The sequence below is a fragment of the Cygnus olor genome, chromosome 3 (assembly GCF_009769625.2).
Source record: "Cygnus olor isolate bCygOlo1 chromosome 3, bCygOlo1.pri.v2, whole genome shotgun sequence".
Lineage (NCBI taxonomy): Eukaryota > Metazoa > Chordata > Aves > Anseriformes > Anatidae > Cygnus > Cygnus olor.
This window is the reverse complement of record NC_049171.1, coordinates 40,418,165-40,426,481: the sequence shown is the minus strand read 5'-3', so window position 1 is coordinate 40,426,481 and position 8,317 is coordinate 40,418,165. Positions and strand designations below refer to the sequence as shown.

Genomic DNA, 8,317 nt, shown 5'->3' with positions numbered 1-8,317 from the left:
GAGAACTACAGTGGGTTTGACTTCCTTTTCAATTTTTGTTTAGATATAGGATATAAAAGTGGCATCTTGATGTTAATATGAGAAAGGTAGTTTGAAAAGGATTTATAACAACATTTTTGACCCTACAAACATGTATACGTACAACTTTATAACTGTCTTCATTGAAACAATGGCCACAAATATTTGATTAATTAATTCTTCAATATTAGGCTTACAATTTTTTGAAATGTAAGGATAAATACAGCATATAACACATAATAATACCTAAAACTTACAATATCCTTTACTGAACATAAATATTACTGCAAGTGTTCTTTCTCCTACTTTGAGATAAAAAGCATATATTCTGAAATATCAGTGTTGGTCTGGAAGTGTCTCTTTCCAGCCCCCCCCCCCCCCCCCCCCCCCCCCTTTCTTGCCCTCTCTCCCCCTCTCTCTTTTTCTTTTGGCTAAAGAAACACAATGAAACAGAGAATAAAGTATTGGAATGTGTCTCCATGGAATCTATCTAACAGAGATTAGACACTCCAGAAAACAGTGTAGCTGCTTCTTTTAAGGCCAAAAGAGGGTTGGCAGCTGTGTCAGAAAGGTGATTGTTTAAGTGATCTTGGAGCCCTTGGAAACTTCCTGCATATTGTATTTAGGGGAAAGAATTTACTCCCTTCACAGGAAAGAGAACATTGATGCTTTTCCATTTGACTGAAAACACATTTCCTCTTATCCACCATAAACATGCGTGATAAAAGTGCAGATGATATTCTAAAAGTGAAACTTTTTTCATAAATATTTAACTTTGCATAGATTATTGCTAATCTTAAGACCACATGCATTTACTAAGAGGTAGGGAAAAAATGCACTCTAGGAAGTTCAACATGTGCTGGTTTTATGGCATCAACTCTTCTAGATTTTATCTTTGCATGTTAAAAACAATAATGGAAACATCCCCTCTGTGACCCCTAAGATTACAGGGATAAAGCTCTCTTAGTGCAGTGATTGACATGTTCATCTAAACTCTTTTTCTTGAAATATATGAAAAAACTACTATCGTCTATACAAACAAGTGAGAGAAGCCTTTGCTGATATCAAGCCCACAGAGTATTCATGCAACTACCTTTCTGCTCTTTGCAAAGATATCACATTATGGATGGTCTTCATCATTCCTCTAGAGAAACATAGATTCCTGTTCTACTGGTGACAGTGTGTTAGAGCTGTGGAAAATAATCATGTCATCCTGATCGCTGGCTCTCTTCCCAACCAACAAAAATTTTCCAAACAAGGACATCCAGATTTAGCATGCTAGTGAGTTCCTCTATTCCAAATGAGAAGCCATTAAAAAAGCTATACACCTGGAGAACTAGGGGTAAGAATATCCAGGTTCATGGATATCTTAGCCAAATTAGATAGTGGTGGAAGTAATCCTATACCAAGCTGGTATATTTAGAAGTACATTTACATTTTACTACTTACCTACCTCTGTCTCTGCAAAAACTGTGGTTCTCCATCTTTGACAACCTCAAATTGTGTCTAGCTGTACAGGCAGAACTTAACTTCCCTATCAAGATGGTCTAGAAGTTGTATGTATTATATTCAAATATGATCAAAATGGATGAGTAAGGACAGTGTTGTATGCAAAATTAGATATATTAAATGCTCCATTCATAAATTTAGCTTCCTTTCTTTTGTCTATGTAAGTAAACACTGCTAATCTTGCATAGAGTTTGAAGACTCGGGATCTACCTAAATCTGAAAAACTTTAAGTGATTTAGACAATAAATAAATAAAATAAAGAGACACATTAGCGTGATATTTTTACAAACAAACAAAAAAAATTAAAAAACCACTGTGTAGTAGGATAATAGGATTTCAAGACACTAGGTAGACATCAAGAAGATCTTAGTAGACTTCACAACTTTCATATAGACTTTCTTGGGCATGGTCAATAATCCCCCTAATCAATCCACAATGTACAAAATAGCACTTGCATTTACTCTGTTACTTAGTCCGTAATCTTCATGGTGTGGGGACTATTTATATTATGTGGTTGTACAATGTGTGTTGATCTCAGTGCGATATAGTAAACACAGTTGTATCATTGTATGTAGTACTATATTTGGCTACACTTGTGTACTTCAAAGCAAATACTGCACATGCAGATGAGCAAAGTTTCATAAGAAGCCTAAGTTACCCAACTTAGGCATTTTAGTGTACGGCACTCTTGTTTAAGATTATGTCAGCAATTCTGTTATCTTATTCTTCACCAATATATAATTAGCTTGTAAAAAGATCACTAGGGACTACATTTTAAAACAGAAGATCTTTTCCTTATGTAGGATTGCTTGTCAGTATTTTTAGCAGCAGGCATGGAAAGAAATAGCTTAGTTGAGGGTTTATTATCATGAAACAGGAAGTTTATTCATGTTCTTACTTGTCCTTGAACAGTAGAAGTCTTTTATTTGGCCTAGCCCAGTGGAAGGATGAACAGGTGATACAGAATACTAGCAGTTCCTGAATTTATCACCCATATTTTCTCTTTTTAAAAATTCAGGCTTTCCAGTTTGTATGCTCAAATGACTCTACAAAAAATAAACCCAGGCCATTTTTTTTTTCCTCTCTAGTTATCTTTCATTTAGTCTTACTTTTTTTTTTTTTTTTCCCCAAGTACTATCCCATGTTTCTCTTGCCTGTTTTATTCCTGACCTTCATCAAGACTGTTACGCTGTCTAGGTTGATTTTTTAAATGCTTAATTTTCCCACAAGGGTGTGGTTCATCTTCCATAGATTAGGCATCTTCAAACCCAATGAACCTTTAGTTTGATCAGCAGCCATTAGAAAAATCTAGGCACCTCTAGAGAGTGACAGATTCCACTCTTGGGTGATATCTTTCACTACTATTCAATTCAGGAAGATGACTTACAATGAACATGCTTAGTTACTTCTATGTGTCTATAGGAAATATTAATACATGCTTTAATTCTTTTTTTTTTTTTTTCTCCATAATGGGCGCTACACATTAATGGAGCTACAGAAATAATAGCACAAGTCTAATATTATTACTTGGTTGTCAGTAATGGACCATTATTTCCCATGAATCACCATGAAAATAAACTGCTTTTTGCAGATCAGTTTTTAAAGTTTTTTACAGATACTGAAAGCCATTCGTAGGTTTGACAGTGCTTGAACTGGCTTTCCAACAAACTTGGGAAACTGAGCAAAACTTTTTTTTGTGCTGTCCACTGAGAATGGACAGCAATTGCAAAAAGAATTTGTGCATAGAAAGACGAAGTATTCACATTTAATTTCAGAAATGATCAGTCTCAGCTGAGATGACAATATGGTTCAGTTAGTTTAGAGTCTAATCTGTAAGACAATAAATAAATAAATTGTGAAATACACGGTTGTGCAATTAACAACCATTAACTTCTGTTATTGGTCTGATCAGCAGCATGCAACCAAGGTGCAGAAATAGAATGACTTATCAGTATGTGTCACATTTATCTAACATTCAAGGAAAGACAACAGTAGATTGCAGAAAAAAAGCTTATTTTAGAAGGCTCTATAAAAATGTGAAATGGTTTATGTAGTACAGTTCATTGACAAATTTGTTTTGTTTTTCTGTTTCAGAATCACAAATATTAAACTGATAAGAACAGATACTACACTTGATCTTAGCCAAAACGCCTTTTATAATAAAATCTGATGTAGGAATTGTTTTAACGTTTGTACTCTAGGGTCATTTATAAAACACAGGAATGATTCCCCCCTCCCCCCCCCCCCCAAAAAAAAAAAAAAAGTGGGTTTTCAAAGGTAAGAGCTCTAACACTTCTAATATTTTGTTCATTCTTACTTTCATACTTGCCCAAGGCCTCTCTAAAGCAGACAGTGTCCAGAGAAGCTGAGTGTATTTTTCTTGCTAGTTTCTCCAGCCATATCGATAGAATATTCTCATGAGACAAACACACACACACACACAAAATAAATAGAAGAGTTTGAACTAAAAGTTCCCCTCTCTGAATTAGTATTTTAAATGCACAGACAACAGAAAGTAAGAAGAAGCTGCAGTATCCTTATCCCCTCATTCTGAAAGTATATTTGTAGAAATCAGAACTACCTAATGTGTATGTCTTCCTTTAGACTAGACATGAGTAATAAAGTTCTGGAGAAAAAAAGTAATTTCAAATATTTCTCTCACCAGCATCCCACACCAGTTAATCTATGGTGGTTGTTGCTCAGGTTGCTTTTCTGAGGTATTTCTTCTCAAGTACAACACAAGTGGTTTTTAACCATTAACACAGTCAAAAGCCTCAATATGTAGCACAGTAAAGAGTGAACCCTTATTCTACTTTTTTTTTTTTTTCTTAAATAAGGTAGGATGAACCATTCTCTGGAGATCTGAAATCCTTGTGATAATCATTGCTTATAATGACTTTAAGGACTTACAAGTGTTTACAATGGTGAGGTGAATTTCAAATTCTTGATTGTGGGTAAAGTATCTGATGTGATAACTTGTTCATTTATTTTCTCTTCCAGTAGCAAAACAGGCAAAACAACATGCTAGTTTTATGCTGTTTATCTCAAATTAAGGTTTTAGTTGTAAAGCAGCCTACTCACTCACAGAGGGATTCCAGCTGCAGGCATGAAGGTTAGAAAACCTTGATGAGTTTAAGCCAAGCTGCTGCTAGTCTGGTGCAGATGTCAAAGATGCAGAGTCAAAGTGGCTCCAACACTCAAGCAGTTTTCAGGTGAATATTTCAACAGCTTAGTCCCTGATGTTCAGTTTTGATCAGCTGTAATTAGTTTAACTCAAGGTACTGGTTTAGGTTAACTGTTTAATTAGATAAGCAAAACCAGTGAGTCAGTCATTTTGATTGCCTATGCCACACAAGAGAAAAATTGCAGGCAGTTATATGGTACTTAATGCTTCAATCACTGCTGAAAACAGATCTTTAGAAAGGAAAGAAAATGAATTTAAGAAGAAGATATCATAAAATGATTTGGATTGGAAGGGACCTTAAAGATTATCTATTCCAACCCCACCTTCCACTAGATCAGGTTGCTCAAAGCCCCATCCAACCTGGCCTTAAATACTTCCAGGGCAACCTGGAACAACTTCCCTGGGCAACCTGTTCCAATGCCTCATCACCCTCAGAGTAAAGAATTTACTCCTTATATCCAATCTAAATCTACCTTCTTTTAGTTTAATGCCATTACCCCTATCATTACACTCCCTGATAAAGAATCTCTCCCCAGCTTTCCTGTAGGCCCCCTTTAGGTACTAGAAGGCTGCTATAAAGTCTCCCCAGAGTCTTCTCTTCTCTGTGTTAAACAACGCCAGCTCTTTTAGCCTGACTTCATGGGAGAGGTGCTCCAGATCTCTAATCATTTTTGTGGTCCTCCTCTGTACCCACTTTTAAATCATATCAAAATAACTTTAAGGTGAGAAGAATGAACTTGTACTGTATAACTGCAGATTCATTTCAGTGGGTACCTGTAAACTGGTGAGGGAATACAATCCAAATAATAGTATGCAGTAAAATAACTGAAGTATGTATAATACTTATACAGTAAGGAAGCAAAGTAGAAGTCTGATTTTTTTTTATTTTTATTTTTTAATTTTTACATGTGACAGACACTATATAGTGGTATATATTTACACTAGCATTGAAATATATAGCAATATGTTAACTTTGCTAAATTATTTTTATGACTAATGATGATAACCAGAGTTATCAGTGGTTATCACTGGTGATAACCAGAGATAATTTAATCTTTAAGAGATTAAGGCGTAGTATCTATCCATTTGTTGTTTTGTGTTTTATAATTTTTTTTAATCAGACAATTCTTTTAGTGTTCATTTATGTTGAAGTAGAAAATGTAATTCTAAACCTTATTTGCTGACTGTGATTATAAATGCAAGTGCAAAAAAACCTATAAGCTCCAGAATGTTACATTAACAGAAGCAAAAATATCTAACCCATACACTGACAGGGGGTCATTTAACCATGTAATGTACAATATAAAAACAAATTTTAAAATTAGTAAGAAGGGAAAAGGTCACTGATACCTTGTATTTGGCATATTTTATTTCTTCCATTAGATCTGTTCTTATCCTAATCCTGGACTAGTGGTTTTCTGTGTTTTGTTTTTGTTTTATTTTGTTTTTTGATTGTTTTGTTTGTTTTGTTTTGTTTTTCCTGAGCTACAATTTCTAAAATCAATATTTATTCCTGCTAACATTCTAGACATTCAGATAAAAGAATATCTATAATTGTTGCCTTTCAGTAACATGTGAGTACACCCTCCTGGCTGCAGTCCAGTGAGTCTTCCCATAAGATCTTCCCTTCTAGAGTCCTCTGCACTGACACTGATTTCTGCAAGTAAAAATACATGCACATCTTTACCTCCCTGAATGTCATACAAGGAAAACATTCTTTATAACACTAGCTTCAGTAACTTTTCTGAGTGAATCTCCAACAGTTAAAATCTGAGCAATGCTGTTTCAATATCTGGAGTACTTTGGATATACAGAATATCATAGCTCAACCTAATGGACCTCATTCTCAACAACAAGGAGGGGCTGGTGCGGAATGTGAAACTCAAGGGGAGCCTTGGCTCCTGTGACCATGAAATGGTGCAGTTTTGCATTCAGAGGGCAGCAGAGGAGGGAGCACAGCAAGCTCAATATCCCGGACTTTGGGAGAGCAGCCTTTTCCCTCTTCCGGGATCTGCTTGGTAAAGTACCATGGGACAAAGCCCTGGAGAAAAGAGGAGCCCAACAAAGCTGGTTAATATTCAAAGAGCACCTCTTTCAAACTCAGGAACAATGCATCCCAACAAAGAGGAAGTTGGGCAAAATTGCCAGGAGGCCTGTATGTGTGAACAAGAAGATACTGACAAAGCTTAAACAGAAAAAGAAGGCATACAAATAGTAGAAGCAAGGACAGGTATCTTCAGAGGTATACAGTGACATTGCCTGAGCAACCAGAGATCAGGTGAGGAAAGCCAAAGCCCGTTTAGAATTAAATTTGGCCAGGGACATCAAGGGCAATAAGAAAGGGTTCTATAGGTACACTGATGGTAAAAGGAAGACTAGGGAAATTGTTGGCCCTCTCTGAAAGAAAACAGGAGACCTGATCACCCAGGATATGGAGAAGGCTGAGGTATTTAATGACTATGTTGCTTCAGTCTTCACCAACAAGAGCTCCAGTCACATGGCTCAGGCCCCAGAAGGCAAAGGAGGGGACTAGAAGAATAATGAACTGCCCAGGGTAGGAGAAGGTCAGGTTTAAGACCATCTAAGGAGCCTGAAGGTGCACAATTCCATGGGACCTGATGAGACACATCAACGGGTCCTGAGGGAACTGGTAGATGTACTTGCTAAGTCTCTCTCCATCATATTTGAGAAGTCATGGCAGTATGGTAAAGTTCCCACAGACTAGAAGAGGGGAATTATAATGCCCATTTTCGAAAAAGGAAAAAAGAAGAACCCAGGGAACTATAGGCCAGTCAGTCTCACCTCTGTGCTTAGCAAGATCATGGAGCAGATCCTCCTGGAAACCATGCTAAGGAACATGGAAAAAAACAACGTGATTGGTGAAGCTTCACTGAGGGCAGATCATGCCTGACAAATCTGGTGGCCTTCCATGATGGGGTTGCAGCATTGGTGGATAGGGGAAGAACAACTGACATCATCTACCTGGATTTGTGAAAAGCATTTGACACTGTCCCCCATGACATCTTTGTCTCTAAATTGGAAAGACTTGGATTTAACAGATGAACCACTTGGTGGGTAAAGAATTGGCTGGATGGTTGCATTCAAAGAGTTGCAGTCAATGGCTCAATGTCCAGGTGGAGATCAACAACGAGTGGTGTTCCTCAAGGGTACATATTGGAACCAGCAATGTTTAACATCTTTGTTGGTGACATGGACAGTGAAATTTAGTGCACCCTCAGCAAGTTTGCCAATGATACCAAGCTGTGTGGTGCAGTTGACACACTGGAGGGAAGGGACGCCATCCAGAGGGACTTTGACAGTCTTGAGAGGTTGGTCTGTGCAAACCTCATGGGGTTCAACAAGGCCAAGTGCAAAGTCCTGCATCTGGGCCAGGGCTATCCCAAGCACAAACACAGGCTGAGAGGATAATGGGTTGAAAGCCACCCTGATAAGAAGAACCTGGGGGTGTTGGATGATGAGAAGCTTGACAATGATGAGAAGCTGGCAATATGTACTTGCAGCTCAGAAACACAACCATATCCTGGGCTGCATCAAAAGCAACACGGCCAGCAGGTCAAGGGAGGTGATTCTCCTCCTCTACTCTGC

General features: G+C 37.5%; 1 pseudogene; it reads right to left on the bottom strand.

Moving 5' to 3' along the window:
• Window positions 1-3,575: 3,575 nt before the first annotated feature.
• On the bottom strand, window positions 3,576-3,685 carry LOC121068849 (annotated as a pseudogene).
• Between the last annotated feature and the right edge of the window lie 4,632 nt (window positions 3,686-8,317).